The sequence below is a fragment of the Episyrphus balteatus genome, chromosome 2 (assembly GCF_945859705.1).
Source record: "Episyrphus balteatus chromosome 2, idEpiBalt1.1, whole genome shotgun sequence".
Lineage (NCBI taxonomy): Eukaryota > Metazoa > Arthropoda > Insecta > Diptera > Syrphidae > Episyrphus > Episyrphus balteatus.
In genome coordinates this window covers 103,391,422-103,409,309 of record NC_079135.1, presented here as the reverse complement: position 1 = coordinate 103,409,309, position 17,888 = coordinate 103,391,422, and the positions used below count along the sequence as shown (strand labels likewise).

Sequence of the window (17,888 nt, the reverse complement as noted above, 5' to 3'; positions counted from 1 at the left end):
TTAATTTATGCATTTGACAACGTAAACAAAGTTGATGTGATAGTAGATTCTTTTGGTTGAATTAAATATCCTAAATCATAATAAGAAAGTCCTTTAAGAATCCTCTTTTAGATATTCAATATTCCTTTTTGTTAAGAGTCTTTATAAGGTACAAAAAATATAAATTACAGTTGAATGCCTCAATCATTGTAGAATATCTACATAATTTAAATCATAACATTTCTCTTTTCAATAAGAATAATATTTTGATAGAATATAAATAATATATATGCAGGTACGTAAGTCAAACACGAGTTTAGGTATAGATTGGTCAAGAATTTTATTGAAAGTATATAAATAAGATATAAAATCTTCTCTATGTTGATGGCATTTTGTTTCAATTTCATCGTTTTTGAATAATTGAATATCCTTACATTCTAAAATCTTCTGTGGGAGTATCATTTATGTTTTCATTTAATACCTATATAGATTTCTTGTCTGCTTGAATGAATAAATAGATTTGAAGTTGAGTAGGTTTTTGTTATCCCTTTTTGGAAAATAAAGGTGCATGCATATCATCATTCCAAAAAAAAGAGATTTAATTATTTTGCTACCCAAAGGCAAATAACATATTTTCTTGAAGTTAATGCTTGAAATTTTAGAAATTTATTTTCCAAGGACTGACCTTTTTTTTTGTTTCTAGTTCATAAACCTAAAATATTTCAATTGAAATGTTTGAAAGATATAGGTTAAACCCAAAATTGAAAAAAATTATAGTTGTTATTTAAAAAATTTCAACTTATTCAATTAAGGTTGAAAGAAGTTGTATCAAGTATTTACATAAAATCAAAACTGAAACCAAAGGTATTTATTTTTTACATAAATTTTGTTTCGGTTCGCCATGGTTTTCAGGTGATTTTTTTTTTTTTTTCGAAACTTTTATTCAATAGAGTTTCCATGGTTTTTCTTTTTTTTTCTTTTTTTTTGGAATTCCAGAACCCAGATGCTTTTAATGATTTGTTTTCACATAAATTTTATTCTTATATCGGAATGACCAAATTACCGATTTCTACGAACATTAAAGTAATAAAAATATATGGATATACCAACACTTTAAAAACGACCTTTTTTCTACACTAAATTTATTATAGAAATGTGTTGAAAATATGCCTAAGTGAATTTCTTTAAGCTTTTTTTTTATTTAAAAACATTGAAATTTATTTCAGTAATGCTGGTTTTGACACCTTTTCTATTATAACACACAATATTTATGCGTATACATTTCTGGTTAGGAAGTTTTCCTAGAATACTTTTATGGTATGGGGATGGGGAGCATAGCTATAAAATGAGGAAAGTTATTACTTTAACAGTAAGATTTTAAAGATATACTTTCAATGTGACATGAACAAACAATTTGAAAAGGATGGGAAGAGTTCTTTCCTCCCTTAAAAGAAGTAAATAGAGTCTGATGTAAAACGGTTTTTTGTCTATTCGATTATTTTTGAAAAATGTTTGGGCATATATTATGATGAAAAAATCCCTTTCGAGAATTAATAAAATATTTTTGTTAACGTAGGTACTTAATGGCTAAAAATATGCGTACATATGTGGTAAAGTATATGACTGGTTCTCACGTTCTTACATAGTCAAATCATAGTTAAAATTATTTTCATAAACTATTTAAAATTTTTATAAATTCAAAATTACAATGGTATAGTTGATGTACATTAGACTGCAGACTGGGTCAAAAATGTATGAAAACATTTTTTTTTTTTCGATGAAGGGTTTAATAAATAATCAAAATCGGTTAATATCTTCTGTCTCCAGTTTGGCTTTGAAATTAAAAAAAAAAAAAATTTTAATTGTATTTTTAGATAAAAAATTTGAAAAACCCTAACGCTTTATTTTTAATTTAGACAACTCATTTATGAGATTTATGAGAGAAAATTGTTTAAATTGGGTAAGGATTTCCGGATTTCTGACGTTTTGAAATTTGTCGAAATAATGCAGAATTCATATTTTTACGATACTTTTTTGGACCATTAGGTAAATTATTATTTTTACTAAATTAGAAGTAAAAATGAAGTTGACACAATCAGTGAAAGTCATAAACTTGCTGAATATTTAAAAATCTGTCGCTCAAGTTGGCTTTGACTATTTATCATTGTCCTCGCCAAATAGTGGTGCATTTGGTGCTTTATGGTATCAAAAATCATTTGCACGGCCATTTCTGGACGAAAAATCATGAAATTTAGGACAATATTAGCATTGACATGACAACTTTTATTTTTTCAAAAATGACGGTTTAAGCGTTAATAGAAATTTTACTAATTGAATGTCAAACAGACGTTCACTCTTGGATTTATGTAGAACTGTTCATATTCAATGAAAAAATAAAATTTAAGCTAAAACAAAGACCAAAAAGTACCAAAGTATAAAACACAATTTAGAGCTTTTTTATGCTGTTTCTTGGATTTTTTGTTTAATTTTGCACTTCACTTTTAATAATATGATGATATGAAGATGGATGTCCTAAGACATTTTAGTACTGTAGAATAAATGATAAATTTTATTTTAGTAAAAATAATGAAATAGTTTAAAAAATTAGAAAAAAATAATTACTATCAAGTGGTTAACTTCTATCGCTCTATAAATCATATACAAAAATAATATATTCAGTGTTGCCAGAGTCAGCTTATTTACCACCAAAAGGTTTTTGAGCAGTTTATTCGCTCCTAAAAATTTCATATCAAAATTAAGAATAAATTTAACTTTGACCTCGAATAACTTCGGACTGAGTTGATTAACTGACAAATGACTTGAGATCTTTTTTGTAGAGCGTTCAATTCTGTCCGCTTGGTAGTGGAATTCATCCTTCAATAGTTGTACAAATGAGAAGTATAAAAAAATTCCCTTTGTTATTCTAATAGGAAATAAAATAAAATGCACGACTTGCTCTTAGAAATAAAAATTTTTTCTATACAAATTTGATTAGTGTATAAAAAAAAAAACTCAAAATTCGTTCTTGTCTTCTTAAAATGTAAAAAAAATATCTCTTTAAATGAAATTCAGCTCTAAAAAAGTAGAAAAAAAAATTCAAAATCGTTAGAGCCGTTTTTTTTAAAAGTACCTAATTTTTTATAAATAATTTTTTGAAAAAATAAAATTTTAATTAATTTTAATAGGTATGCCATTTTGTAGAAACTTTTAATCAACACCTAAAACCAAAATTTCAAAAAAAAAAAATTCAATGTAACGTTTTCGAAAATTTGATTTTTATCCGAAAAAATTTTTTTTTTTTAAATCCAAAAATAATTTTTTTTCAAAATTTTGTTTTTGATTTATAACAACATAAATGTTTTTCCATACAAATTCGTTATTGATTTTCGAGATCCAATTTTTTTGCATTCTCTATCATCGTAATATCATGGAAAATTGTTATCTTAAACTTTTTTTTCACGAATGCATAACTATAAATAGTGCCTATATCGCAAGTAAAAAGTGCAATGCGGTCAACCTTAATACATTAGCCCAACAAATTAATGGATTTTTTACTGAGATACAGAGTATTTAAAATCACTAAAAAATCACGATTTTTTTTTTGTTCCTTTTATTTTTGGGGCTATAGTATTCAGGGCTCATAGTTGCAGGGACCTATTTTTGCATGTAAACGAAGCTTTTGAACTTGGCTCAGAGAAAATCAAAGAAATTTTTTTTAAAGTCCCTAGTATTCATGCATTTCCAAAAAAAAATCAAAGCTGAGACAACAACCAGGAGATAGCGAATGGAAAACAAAGAGGGTCCAGCCCAGCCAAAACAGATTTCCCGATGTTTTTGTTAGTTCAGAAGGATAAGCCGGCTTAAAATATAGCCTTTAATGTTGGTGCAATATGTTGTGAAACCAAGATCTCACAAAATATTGAAGAACATGTTTCTCATGTTATTTTTTTGACGTGATAACGTCTTAAAAATCGATGAACCGTGGCAGGCACCACAAAAAAGTGACGCCTTTTTCTCCCGTTCAACTCTCGCTCTTTCGCAGTGCGGCAAAAATTTCAATTCAAAAAAAACTATCAGGGATACAAAAATCTTCTATAGCTTATTTGAAAGATAATAATCTAAAATTGAATACATTTGAAGGATTTTAAAAAATTCTATCTTTTAATAGGGTAAATAGGGGTAAAACTAAACTGCAAAAAATCGGCTATTCTCTAAACGCGACAATGTATAGAGTTGATTTTTTTTTTAATCGATAGATAAATTTATTACAAGACTGACAATGGATTTGTAAAAAATTATAAAAATTTCAAAACCAAGTAATAAATGATTTTCTAAAACTAAAACATGAAGTAGACCTTTGAGAAAGTAGTGATTATAGGTAGGGTACATTTTTTTTGACAATTTGAAACACGTCATTCGAAAGATAATAAAAAAAAAGTGAGGGGTCGAATACGGATTTTTTTTTTAAATCTCTGCGTTTCGAAATATGAATTTTTGAAAAACACCTACTTATTTTGGGGTATTTTTGGGTGAGTTTTTATTTTTTTTAATTTTTCATAGCGTCCAAAAAATTTCAAACTTATAGACCATGTAGTCTATAACCGTGCGCATATATTTGCAAATTGGTATTTTAAAATGTTTTTTGATCGAATAACGGGAAAAACTAGTTTTTTTGTCCCAAGTTTTGACCATTTTTAACTGTTTTTTATTTTAATCTTTTTTTCTTCAACAGATAAATGAATGAAATTTATATTGTAGATAGATAATAGACAGGACTATATCTGTGCAAAATTTCAATCAATTTTATTGTCACAATTTTGAAATAACGGTAAAATAAGGTTCTATTTTTCAAGAGGTTATATCTTTTGATCTAGTGCAGATATATATTTGATTTAACTTTACTGAGCATGATGATATTACCTTTAATTTGATATATCACACATAACTATACATTCAGTACAAGCTACACAATGTTAAATTAAAAAAACTTGCGAAAACCTCAAAACACCTGTGGAGATCTGTTGATCATGAACAGCCACCAGTGTGGAAAGTACCGTAACCTCAGTTTGGAATTTAGACATGGTTGGCTTTAAAAAATTCTAACTTTTTTTCTAGGCATCGCAGAAATAAGATTGAAACTTCATTTGAAAGGTGAAATAATGAGCTTTCACATGATTTAAAATTTTGTATAGGTTGTCATTGAAAAAATTAATTCAATAGCGTGAGAAAATAAAATTATATGCTGTTTTTTGCTTTTTTTGATGAAAATTGACATTTGGTGCAATATAACAAGAATAAATCGATATGAAATCGATAAACCATATTATTTATTATTATTATTTATTTGGTATTCATTTTCTGTACAATAAGAATATAATTCTTTTGACTGCACAGTATTACATAACAATTTCAGAAATAAGTTATAAACATTAAAAAATTTAGTTAAAATAGAAAATAACAAAAAAATATAAATAAAAATTATACATAATAACAATTAAGTTTGATAAAATAAGAAAAGTTGATTATAAAAACATTAATTACATAAAGTATTAGGTATAGCAAGAGACTGAAAGATACACACTTAAGAATTCTTGAAATGGGAAAACATACAGAACGAACAATTTTTCGGATTGATACTAGTTTTTAGAATATTTGGTAGTTGATTCCAGAGACTTATTGCGTGAATAAAAAACTGCCTATGAGTTATGGTGCATGTGCAAGTGTTTGGTCTTATCATTTTAGTACGGATGGATTGAGAAAACGTAATTTTGTTAAACAGATATGAAGGTTTTTTTGTTGAAATTATCTTAAAAACCATCATACACGCTCTAAAGTTTAAATATTGTTGAAGCTTACAATTTAAAATAGTTAGGGAGTAATTCGATACATGGTCATACCTTCAGAGCCCATAAACAAATCTGGCAACAGAATTAAAAGCAACATTGAGCTTGCGCATTGAGCTCGCATCTGTAGCAGCAAACAGTTCACAACCATATGAGATAATAGGTACGATTAGAGCCTTGACAGGTTTCATTTTGACAGATGGAGAGGCCTCGTAGAGCAGCATATATTTTAGAGATCACAGAATTTATGTGATCGTTCCATGTCAATGTGCTGTTAATTATCATACCCAGCAATTTGACTTTAGGGACAACTTCGATAGAAACACCATCCAATAGAACGGGTGGAAGAGAGGTATTAAGTGAATGTTTATATATTTGCAAAGTCTTAGTTTTAGAAGGATTCAATAAGAGTCCATTTTTGTTAGACCATTCTGATAAGGCCAATAGATCTTCATTCATTCGATGAACTCCGTCTTCCATCAGACCAATACGAAATGATGTATAAAGCTGAACGTCATCAGCATATATGTGGAAGAGGCAGTTTCGAAGAACGAGAGGTAGATCATTAATAAACATGGAAAACAGGAGGGGGCCAAGTATTGAACCTTGAGGGACACCAATATTTGTTTCCACAAAGTCGGATGTCATTTGATTAAGTGAAACAGCTTGAAAACGTTTAGATAAATAACATTTTATAAGCTTAGCAGAATGGTTTGAAAAATTGAAAAGTGTTATAAGCTTAGAGCTAAGTATAAAAGGATTAACCGAATCAAATGCTTTTGAGAAATCAATTAATGTTAGCAATGTCACCTCATCTCTATCAATAGCCTGACGTATGTCATCAGTAACCTTGATTAGAGCTGTTGTACAACTGTGGTTAGATCGGAAACCTGATTGTAGTGATGTCAAAAAGTTGTTAGATTCTAGAAATTGCTTAACTTGCTCTCCAACAACATATTCAAATGCCTTAGACAAAAATGGAAGTATCGCAATTGGACGAAACTCAGTGCAACTACTGTTCTTAGGAATCGGTGTTATTCTAGCCTGTTTCCATTGGTCTGGAAAGACCGAAGTCATAAGAATGGTATTAAATATGTGTGTAATGTAAGGGAGAATACATGGGAGCAACATCTTAATGAATTTCGGATTAATACCATCCAAGCCGACACTGTTGGATTTTATTGATAGAATTGCTTTACTTGATGAACTGATGTCCACTGCAGAGAAATAGAAAGCATCTAAGGAGGTGTTGTGAGAAACAGAGTTATTGTTTTGTAAGAACATTGGCAAGCCAGATGAAAGTTGGGTGAATTTGCGGTTTAGGTCATTAACATCAATATTTGTACTGATAACAGATGCCTTATTGCATAGTCCAATTTGTTTCACTCTGCTCCAAAGGAACTTTGAACTACGATTAGAATCAAATTGATCAGAAAAATATATTGCCTTTGCTATTCCTCGCTCTTTTGAATTCTGTGAATAGAAAACTAATCTTAAATCTTCTCCAGCGCCGATACAGCCTATCTCGTGCAGAAATAGCTTCTTCTATTTCATTTGACATCCAAGGAGTCTGTCCATATCTTGAAACGAAGAGCTTCACTGGAATATGTTTGTCAAACAAGAATCTTACAAAATTGTTGAGAATTTCAACTTGCTTGTTCACATCCGGCGTAAAATATATTAGATTCCAGGCAAGCGTGGAGCATTCATTAAGGAGTCTTGTAAGGTTAACTCTTTTAAAGTCCCGATAAGAAAATGATTCAGTTATATGTGTTGTTTTAATATTAGCGGTGGTAAATATCAAATCATGGTAAGAAAAACCAGGACAAGAGAGCTGTGAGTAGTGGTTAAGAATGCGAGAGTTGCTGACTAGAAGAACATCAATGAGACTAGGAACTTTACCGGGCATATAATGCGTAGCATTATTTGAATTTGCAAGGTGCATATTATAATTATTAATGGTTTCCAAAAAACTTTTACTTGTTGTGTGATTTAGCAAATTAATATTCAAATCTCCGCAGATAATAACTTTGGGATTTAATATACTAAATTCATCTAGAATATTACCTAACAAGTGACAATTAGCTATATCGGGTGGAAAGTAGGTTGAAATAACAATGCATTTATCGCTTCCGTTGATAATTTCAATTGCAACGTATTCAAAAGCGTCAGTAATTAGAGAGGTTTTTATAAGACTAGTTTTAAGTGTTTTCCTTGTATATATAGCCACCCCACCTCCTCGTCGATTTTGACGATCATCCCTATACAAATTGAAGCCGTTCAAGGCAAAATAAGCAGTTGAGTAGTTTGAATTTAGCCATGTTTCCGAGATACAAATAATATCCAGCTTACTACGTTCAAAGATCCATCTGAATTCATCCATTTTATTAACAAGGCTTTGAGCGTTAAAATGGCATATGTGTAACCCACTATGAACGTTGCACAAAACATTTAACATCAAGCGCATATTTTCACTCACGTTTGCAGTATCCATTGAAACTCAAACAAAACAAAAAGAAAAATTGTAGGTTTATATCAAGTTATGTATTTAATGTGTGAAATGTGAGAAACGTGTGTATGTATCTCCCAAACAAATGCACTCAAAACAAAAAGAGAACAAAAATAATAGAGGCAAAGATAATGTCAAACAATTAAATAATGAAAAAAAAAAAAAAAAAATTAAAAGAAAAAAAAAAAATTTTAATTTAAGATTGAACTATTAAAAATAATGAAATATTTAATTTACATGAAGAAATTGAAAAGATTAAGTTTAATGAAAACAAAATAAATATTAATGAAAAATAATGTATGATATTAATGTATTAATTTGATGGAACATGAACAGCATGAGCAACAGCGGCAGCAGCAGTAACGTCGTCAGTACACTCGATTAAGATAGGGTTTTCTTCAGGTGACTTTTTGACATAAATAGAGCCAGAGATGGTAAACACAGAGTAAAGTTCTTTTTTCTTCTTCGACTGTGCAGCGAGACGTAAGAGAATTCTATTTTTTTTAGTTAGGCTCTCATTTAGGTATATAGGACTAGCAGAGTCAATATTTATATCACTCAAACGCAAGGTGCGGTTGTTGTTTTTGCGATAAAGAGTGGCTGCTTTTAACAATAAATTTCTATCGTTAACGGAATTAAATTTAATGACAATTGGTGTATTATCAGGGTTCGTATGTTTAGGGCGAAAAATATTTTTTACAGTGAGTTCACAACTAAGAGAAGAGCATAGAGAGTTAAAATACTGTTCAATGTTTTCGTTGGGTATCATTGGTACACCAAACAAAACGGCATCACATGCAAGTTCTCTTCGTTCAATGAGATCAATTTGTTGTCGTAAAGAGTTAACTTCTTCATTGTTGTTGGAACCATTTTGTTGGGGGGGAGGAATGACTTGTACTTGATTAATTTGTTCAGCCAAACTGTTAACCTGTTGTTGGAGCAAATTGAATTTATCAATCCAAGTACGTTCTAAAATATCAAATTTTGCATTAAAGTCACTGCGCACATTGGATATTTCTGTGATAATTTTGTCACTTAGTTAATTTAATTGTTTTGTAAAAACATGCAAAGTGAGATCCGATTTAGAGTTATTAGCGGAGAGTTTTTGGGAGGAAGAGTTTGCTGAGGTAGAATTTGAGCGATTACGTGTTGTTGGAGACATATCGAGTTCGAGTTCGAGTTGATCGAGTTCAAAAAATTCTAGCTCTTTTTGTAGATGTCTAATAGACATGATTGATATCTATATTTTGAGCTGAAGCAATAAGCTTTGGTATAAAATTTATTATAAGTTGTTTTATCAAAAAAATGATTTTTTGGGTGATGGAAATGATTTTTTCACTTTTTTCATAAGAAATGATTGTTTTTAATAAATTATTTTAATACTTTTTTCACATTGTAAAAATTTAAAAAATGGTTTAATTCTTTAGAAGCAATTTTTGGCTTTTTTTTGTAAGCTTTTAAAATAAAAAAAAAATAATATAGTGAGACAAGAAAAAAGGTAATTTTTTTTAGCTTTTTCTTGTAAATTTTGATTGTTTGAAATAAATAAACGCTTCAATTGACTTGTTTCAAACAAAAGCTCACGACCTGTTTTTATACGACTTTATCACGTAAAATCATAGTCCGTAAACCGACTTAACAGATATCCTCTTTTTTTTAAACCATTTAATTACTGAAATTAAGTGAATAAAGCTACCCAGCGAATTTTAAATTTTTAAAATATAACAATTTACTTTCAACATTACTCTCATCACTTTCGAGGTTTTACTTTTTCAACATCATGTTTACCTTTAATAAAAGCAACATTTCTTTCAGCAATTTTTTGGTGAAAACATTACATAAAATACCATAACTCTCCTCTCTGAAATTGTGGTTTATTTTAAATTTTCCAATTAATTACAATTTAAAAGGTTCACTCATGTGGAAGCCAAAAATGTAGACGAGACAAGGCAGTCAACCAGTCAGCAGGCCCAACCTCAAGTCTGTCCGTTTGCTTTGTTGCCATCATCATTGGAATCCTTCAAGTGACATTTAATATGTTGATGGGTGCCATATTGACGCTGTGCTGAGTGCTGCTGACCAACCACGTGGAGTAAAATTGTATACAAACAAAAAGCTTTCATGTGGTTTCGTTTTTCATATATATATTTTTTTTTAACCCATTGAATAAGTAAAAGGATTGTCTAGCCATGAAATTGAAAAAAAAAAAAAACAATCTTATGTCTTGTTAAACTTAAAGGTTAAACAATTTGTTAAGCTTGTGTTTTTTTTTTTATTCGATTAAAGTCTCTTGTTTAAAATCTTTTAAATTTATTCCATCGGTTTTTGGTTTAATTTAAAAATGAAAAAAAAAAAAAAATCTGTTTAAGATTTTCGTCTATTCTTTTAAGAATGAGTATGTACCATTAAGAGTAGGTACATTTTTGTCTATTTAAAGAGGACTCAGTCGAAACGATAAAATGTTGTTGGCTTTTTGTCAACAAAATTTGGCTACAATTTAGAGTTTGGGGAAAGATGCTGTTTTTTTGCGTGTTTACACGTATCATTGAGTTTTATCAAAACAACAAGTAAAAAGAAAAAAAAAAAGATAAACGTATCAAAGTTACTGACAAATATTTACTTTTGGAATTTGTATAGCAATTAATTTTAAGTGCTATCATCTCATGGATGTTGTATATAGGATTTTGTTTGTTTAGATGTAATTGGATTCATTGACCCATAATAGCTGGATTATTTAAACCTTGGTCAATAAGTAGAATGTCAATATTTTTAATCGAGTATAATGTTTAGTCCAACCAAAATGTTGAAATAAGTTGTTACATAATTTTAACAACTCTTCAAAAAGAAAGATGAAAATTTCCTTCAAAAATTATTTGAAACCCGAAGGCAAATAACATATTTTAATGAAGTTAATGCATGAAATTTCAGTAATTTGTTTTCTGAGGACTGTCCTTTTTTGGTTTTTTTTTTTTATGCATAAACCTAAAATATTTAAATTGAAATGTTTGAAAGATAAAGGTTTCACCCAAAATTAAAAAAAAAACTGATTGTTGGATACATTTTAGTTGTTATTTTAAAAATTCCTATAACTTAATATATTAATAAAAATTCTTATAAGTATTTAAAATTGAAACCAAAGTTTTGTGGCAAAAAAAAAATTATTTTACCAATAAATTCTGTTTTCGTTCGCCCAGGTTTTCAAGTGAATTTTTTTTGAAAATTTTTATTGAATAGAGTTTCCATAGGAGTTGTTAAATATTTTTGTTTTTGCTTGAGAATTCCTAAAACCAGACAATAATTTTCCGTAAAAAAATTGATTTTTCAATAGCATCAAAGATTTTAAAAAGAAGGTATTTGAGTCGGAAATATTTTTTTCCAAGTCAGTAAAACAAAAAATTAAATAAAAATAAAAAAAAATATTTTTTTTATGACTTTAAAAGAATTTCTAAAGAAATGTAAAAAAGTATTGAATTTCCTTATATATTTATCCAAACTCCATTTTTAATGGATTTCGATCACAAAACAAAACAAAGTATGCTCCTCGATTTCATGAATTTTTTTATAAGTACAGGTAAAATAGGCATTTAAAAAAAAAAATTGTTACACTCATGAAACTTGGCAAAAAGTTTGCTTTTAGGATAAGAACCAAGGACAAAAAAGTCTATAAAAAAAGTTGGGTGGAAGGGTGTTTTTTTGCGGACAAGAGGGAGGGGGTGAAGGTCAAAAATGTACTGACAAAGATTGTTTGTCGAATACCATCATATGACACATGTTTTCAAGGTATTTTTTGATGCTGAATCTAATGACATAAAAATAAATTCAATACGATTGCTCTAAGAAAAGTTATTGCCAATTAAAAATAAGGTTGCTTGTTTTTTGACTTCAACAGGTAAAATATATAACTAAAATCCATGTGAAAAACATGCTACACTGATGAAATTCGGGATGAAGGTTTTAGATAAAGCAGGGACAAAGGATTCATAAAGTTCTTAAAATTATTTTTGGTGAAAGGGTGTTTTTTTGATGGGTTAAGTTGTGTGTGAGGAAGGTATCATAACAGCTTACTTAAATTTTATTAATTTTTAAAACTTGGTGAAAAAGTTTTGGTTGGTATAAGAATTAAGAATCTATAAAAAGTACAAAATTATCTTGAGTGAAAGGGTGTTTTTTTTTTTTTCAAGAAATGATGAAATTCGGAATTAGTACCACAAAAACTGGGAAAAAATTGTTACACCAATGAAAATTGGTAAAAATTTTTCATTTATAACAGAAACCATGAACCCAAAAAGTCTATACAAATATTTTAGGCTAAAGGGTGTTTTTTTTTGCGAAAATAGAGAAAATCCGCGATAAGTCCAATAAAATCAATGGTTTAAAAGGTACCCTCACGAAATTCAATAAATTTGTTTTTCTTTCTCATGGGGATTATGAATAAAAAAAAATCTATAAATTTTTTTTATGTGAAAGGGTGTTTTTTTTTTCAAATGTAGAGAAAATATGGGTATATTTGGAAATGTGTGCAATACTAGAGTAGTACTAGTAGTATCCTATTGAAATTCAGGAATTATGTTACTTTTAAGATAAGAAACAAGAATCTAAAGTGTCATGGTTAACAGGGTGTTTTTTTGTGTGAAAACAAAAATGATGGATCACCCTTATGAAATTTGGTAAAAAACGTTGAATTTGGGATAGAAAGCAAGAATAAACAGTTTTCATAAAAAAAATTTGGTGGAAGGGTGTTTTTTTCGAAGAGACAGTAGCCAATGATTCATTTTATCTATGGTTTTCATGACAAATTAAACATTTATAGATAAGTTCTTACACGTTTTACGAGAATCATTTGCTTTTTGGGACCAATTGCAGATTTTACTGTTTCTTCGAAAAAAACACCCTTTCACCAAAATTTTTTTTATGAAAACTCTTTATTCTTGTCTTGATTGAAAAGTTCAATGTTTTTATCTGATTGTTTATGAGCCTAATAACTTTATTCGTCGAACTGACTGTTTATTAGAATATTGAAAAATCGGCTCTAAAGGTTACTTAAGATTCTGGTCTCTAGTTTTCCTTGAAATACGTTTAGTCGTTTACGAGAACTTTAAAATGCACGCTTTTTTACGCAAATGTGATAATTTCGCAAATTAGGTCAGTAAAAATTTCAAATTAATTTTTTTTTTTCTATACGATTTTACATTCGAAATGAGATAATTTGCGAAATTATCTAATCCTCACAAATTTAGTTCGTCCTAGTGTTTTGCTTGTTGTTTGATTTTGCCTAAATAATTAAAGTAAAGTTAAATGTTTTATATTATGTGTTATTTATTCCGCAGAATAGAATAAAAGAAAAAGAATTCTAAAAATAGAATATTCTAAAATGAATTTCGAACTCCAACACAGAAAAGTTTTGTGTTTCAACCTGCTTACATTTCAAACAAACGCATTAAAAAATAGAGGCTATTAATCGTTACTTATTAAAATTTGTGTTCTTAAATTATATTTGGAATGAAAAAATTAATAATTTCAATTTAATCATTATATTTCAAAAACAAAAAAAAAAACAATCCATTTAAATGATAAATTTTGCCATTCATTAAGGTTGTAAATATCTGTTTTTTTTTTTTTTTTCTTCTAGAATCACAAAAACAATGATATTGAATAATAATTACATTGTTGAAATGAGTAAAATAAAACAAAAAAAATCTAGATATCAAATTATAATTTTACACGCAGAATGCATAAATAATAATAAATTATTTCAAATTCAAATATATAGATAAATAAAATAATATTTGAAAAACATTAAATTTCCCTTTTTAGTAACGAAGATCCTTGATATAAAGGTTAGTTAAGAGTTCATAAGAATTTAACCCTATAAATAAACAAAATATTTTTTTGAATTGTGTATAGGTATATGTTTATTCTTAAAAAAAAAGTACGTATACGCCCAAGTGTACGATTTAAATTTGATGTTTCTTGACCAAATATTACTTTGGAACATGATTTCAATAATTAATTCACACTAAGAAAAGCATAAAACAAAAAAACATTGCTAAGTCGTTTTAATTTATTTTTGTTTAATCTGGTGAAGATAAATTACCTTCTCCTTTACTGTCTTTTTCCTTCAATGTTATAGATTGATAGAAACTTCATCACAATCAATCATCATACATAACAGAGCTCAATTCATAATGAAAAAAAAAAAAGAAAACTATCTCTCTACCCCGTGATTTATTTCTTTTCCATTCAATTAAACTAAATTAGATCAGTGTACCAAGATTATATATTTTATGCAGTTTTTTTTTTTTGCATGCACGGAACATCGGTAAATGATTGCAAATGTTGCAGCAAATGTGTGTGAACACATTATAATTTATCATTATTTTGATCATTTTTCATTTAGAAAAAAAAAAAATGGTTTCGATGATATGAAAATGAGTAATAGATTTTATGTGATTTATGTAACTATACAAATTATATAAGAAAATGGAGAATTTTGAGATGAGAAAGGAAATATGCAGTTTTTATATCATATGCCTAGAAAGTTTTTTGCATAATAAATAAGAAAAGTCGAATTTTCTGATATTTTATTTGAAGTTTTTACCCTTTTATCGAAATTAAAATAACAAAAATACTGACTTCCTGGTATAAAATAATAAAGAAGGAAGTGTGCATAATTTGACTTTGAACTTTCCACAATTTTAAACTAAACTCATATTTTTGCAACATAAATAAAAAAACAAAAATGAAAGGTCCTACAAAACGTGTTTCAAATAACAAAAAAAAAAAATATAATAAAATGAACAGAATACACAAAATTAGCATTTTAATTTTATAAAAGAGGTTTTTCTTCTTATTTTAAGATTAAATGAATTCTAAGAAATTATAAACTTTCGTTTATTTAATTTTTTAATCTTTTTTCGTCGAAACAAAATTGAAAATTAATAAACCAAAAATACTCATGAATTTTATTTTTAATCCTTTTTCATTAAAATAGCTTCTTAGTAAATTAAATTGTTTATGCAAAGGGAGTGAGAATTTTAAATTTAATTTAATATTTGATGAAATAAAAAAAATATACATAACGTATACGCCAGAGTGAACGATAGTTAAAACTAACGCATTTGGGTATATATTTAATTATCTTTGAACTTATTAAATAAAGACAAACGTTTGACAAGTTATAAGATGAATTTTGAATAACTTTAATGTTTGCTACTAACTGTTGCCTTGGACTTGAAATTAGGGATAGGATTGAAAATTAGTATAAATTCGTTTTTTTAGGAAAAAATAACAATAAAATTATTTATTTTTTGTTTACAATGAAAGAAAAAAAGTTGAAATGGTACTGTGATAAGTTATTATAAACTAAGCATATCGCACAATTTCTCCAAAGTTTCTATTTTTCCTCCTTCCTAACATATTAGAAAATACCTTCAACTTAATTTTTAAAATATGTTGTTTACATTTTAAAAACTAAAATATCTATTTTCAATACATTTTTTTTCTTTTTTTTTTTTAATAAAAAAAAAAATAATTTTAATTTACATTATAAGAAATTTTAAAGTGTCAAATTTTATTTCAAAACAATTCAAAAACATTATTATAAATAGTTTTGGCCTCTAAAAGATAATTGAAAATACGTTTTGTAAAAAAAGAATTATTAGCTAAAAATGAGTGTTGAGGGAACTTTAAATTAATGGTATAGATAAGGGAAACAATTGATTGGATAATTTTCTGGCAAAAGTACAATTCTTATCGAAAAAAATTACATACAAAATTTGTAGATTTTTATTAAAAGATAAAACTTATATTCACTCAATTTTTAAAAATATCCTCAAAAATATTGAGAAAAATGCCAAAAATATTTTTTTTATGTAACAAATACCTTATACATTTTTTTTTAAAATGTAAGTTTTTATGTTTCAAGTAAGTTTTTTCAGTTTTTAATGACATAGGTATTTTTCAATAAAAAAAAAAAACAATTTTTTTAATTTGGAAATTTTCAATACAGCGTTATTTGCTACTTCAACCCTAAGATGTTGCAGAAAAACTAAGCAGATATAATTTTTTAAACAGAAACAGCCAAAATAATGGATTTTTGGAATCGAATTTTCAGTATGTGCCACTATTTTTATAATATAAATATAAGAAAGAAAAACTTACGATGAAAAATTTTTGGAAATATCTTAATAAACCAGGAAAATTTCAACCAATTTTTGTTTTTTTTTTTTATCAAAAAAGTTCTTTTGAAGGATGTATAAAACATGTAGCTATTAGTAATTTTCGGTTATACGTTGACATTGAATTGATTTATTTAAACAATATTTACTTCCAATTCAAGCAATATGTTTATATCTTAAAAACAATAAGTTTTAGACAAAAAATATGTTCCACAAACTTGCAGCTGATCTTGTTTTTCAAAAAAAAATTTCATGCAAAATTTACCAAAAAAAATTCAAAATGTAGATTTTAAAAATTATAAAATCACTAAAATAGTATTATTTAAAAATAAATGTTTTATCGTAGGATTAAAGTCATTTTTGTTTTATTTGTAAAATAAGATTCACGAACATTTTGTTGGTTTATTAGTTCAATTTAAAAAAAATTATTTTTAAATATAAGAAAAGTCACCTTAATTAAAAAAGAATTGTTTGGATTATTTCAAAAATCATATTTTCACAGGTGTGAACTAAAAAGATACCTAGTTAAAAGTTTAAAATTTCTCTTTTTTATATTTATATATTTAAAAAAAAATTATTTTAGAATCCCTAAAAAAGTCAATTTTGATATAAAATTAGAAAAAGAACGAAAAAAAGTAGTTTTATAGGTGCAAGGGTATTAAATACAAAAAAAATTCTGGATCTCTTAATTAAATTTTTTTCATATTTTAATTAAGATTCTTTTTAAAGTATAAAAATATTAATCTTTAATAATTTTAAATTTTAAGAACTAAAAAAGTGATGATGTTTTATATGGAATAACGAATCTTTAAAAAAAACTGAGCAAAATAAAATTTCAGTAAAACTTATTGCAGTGAATTTTTAGGTCATAATTTTGAACTTCTTTTTTTTTTAAATACTGAACTTATCTATAATTTAATTCAGTTTTTAATTGTTTAATAATACTTTCAGATTTTAATTTGTATTTATTTAGTCAAAGTATATATCTAAATTTTAGTTAAGACTCGTGTTTTTTTCAGATTTTTGTTTTATAAAAATATACCAAACAATTTTTTTTTAATATTGTTCTTAAGATAATAGAAAATAAGATTCAGAAGACTTATAAAACAAGGAATCAAAATTTTCTAATTTAGAAATATATTTTGAAAAAAACAAGGGCCTAAAAAACACGCATTAAAAAAAAATAAGGATTCTAGATCTCTTTTCCTAAAATTGCAATTTTGAATTAGGTTTATCCACTCAATTTTTTCCAAATGTTTTTGTAGATTGTTTTGAATCTAAAACCGTGCACAAAAGTATTATTAAAAACTAAAAATTTCAAACATTTTTTAAATTTATTATTTTTTTGAATGAAAGAATATAAAAAACTTCCACTTAAGA

At 27.0% G+C, this 17,888-nt stretch overlaps 1 protein-coding gene across 1 annotated transcript in view; it reads right to left on the bottom strand.

Annotated features, from left to right (window-relative positions):
- Positions 1 to 17,888, bottom strand: part of LOC129911359 (cuticle protein 16.5) — a 30,921-nt gene that overhangs the window by 12,809 nt on the left and 224 nt on the right. The window lies entirely within an intron of this gene.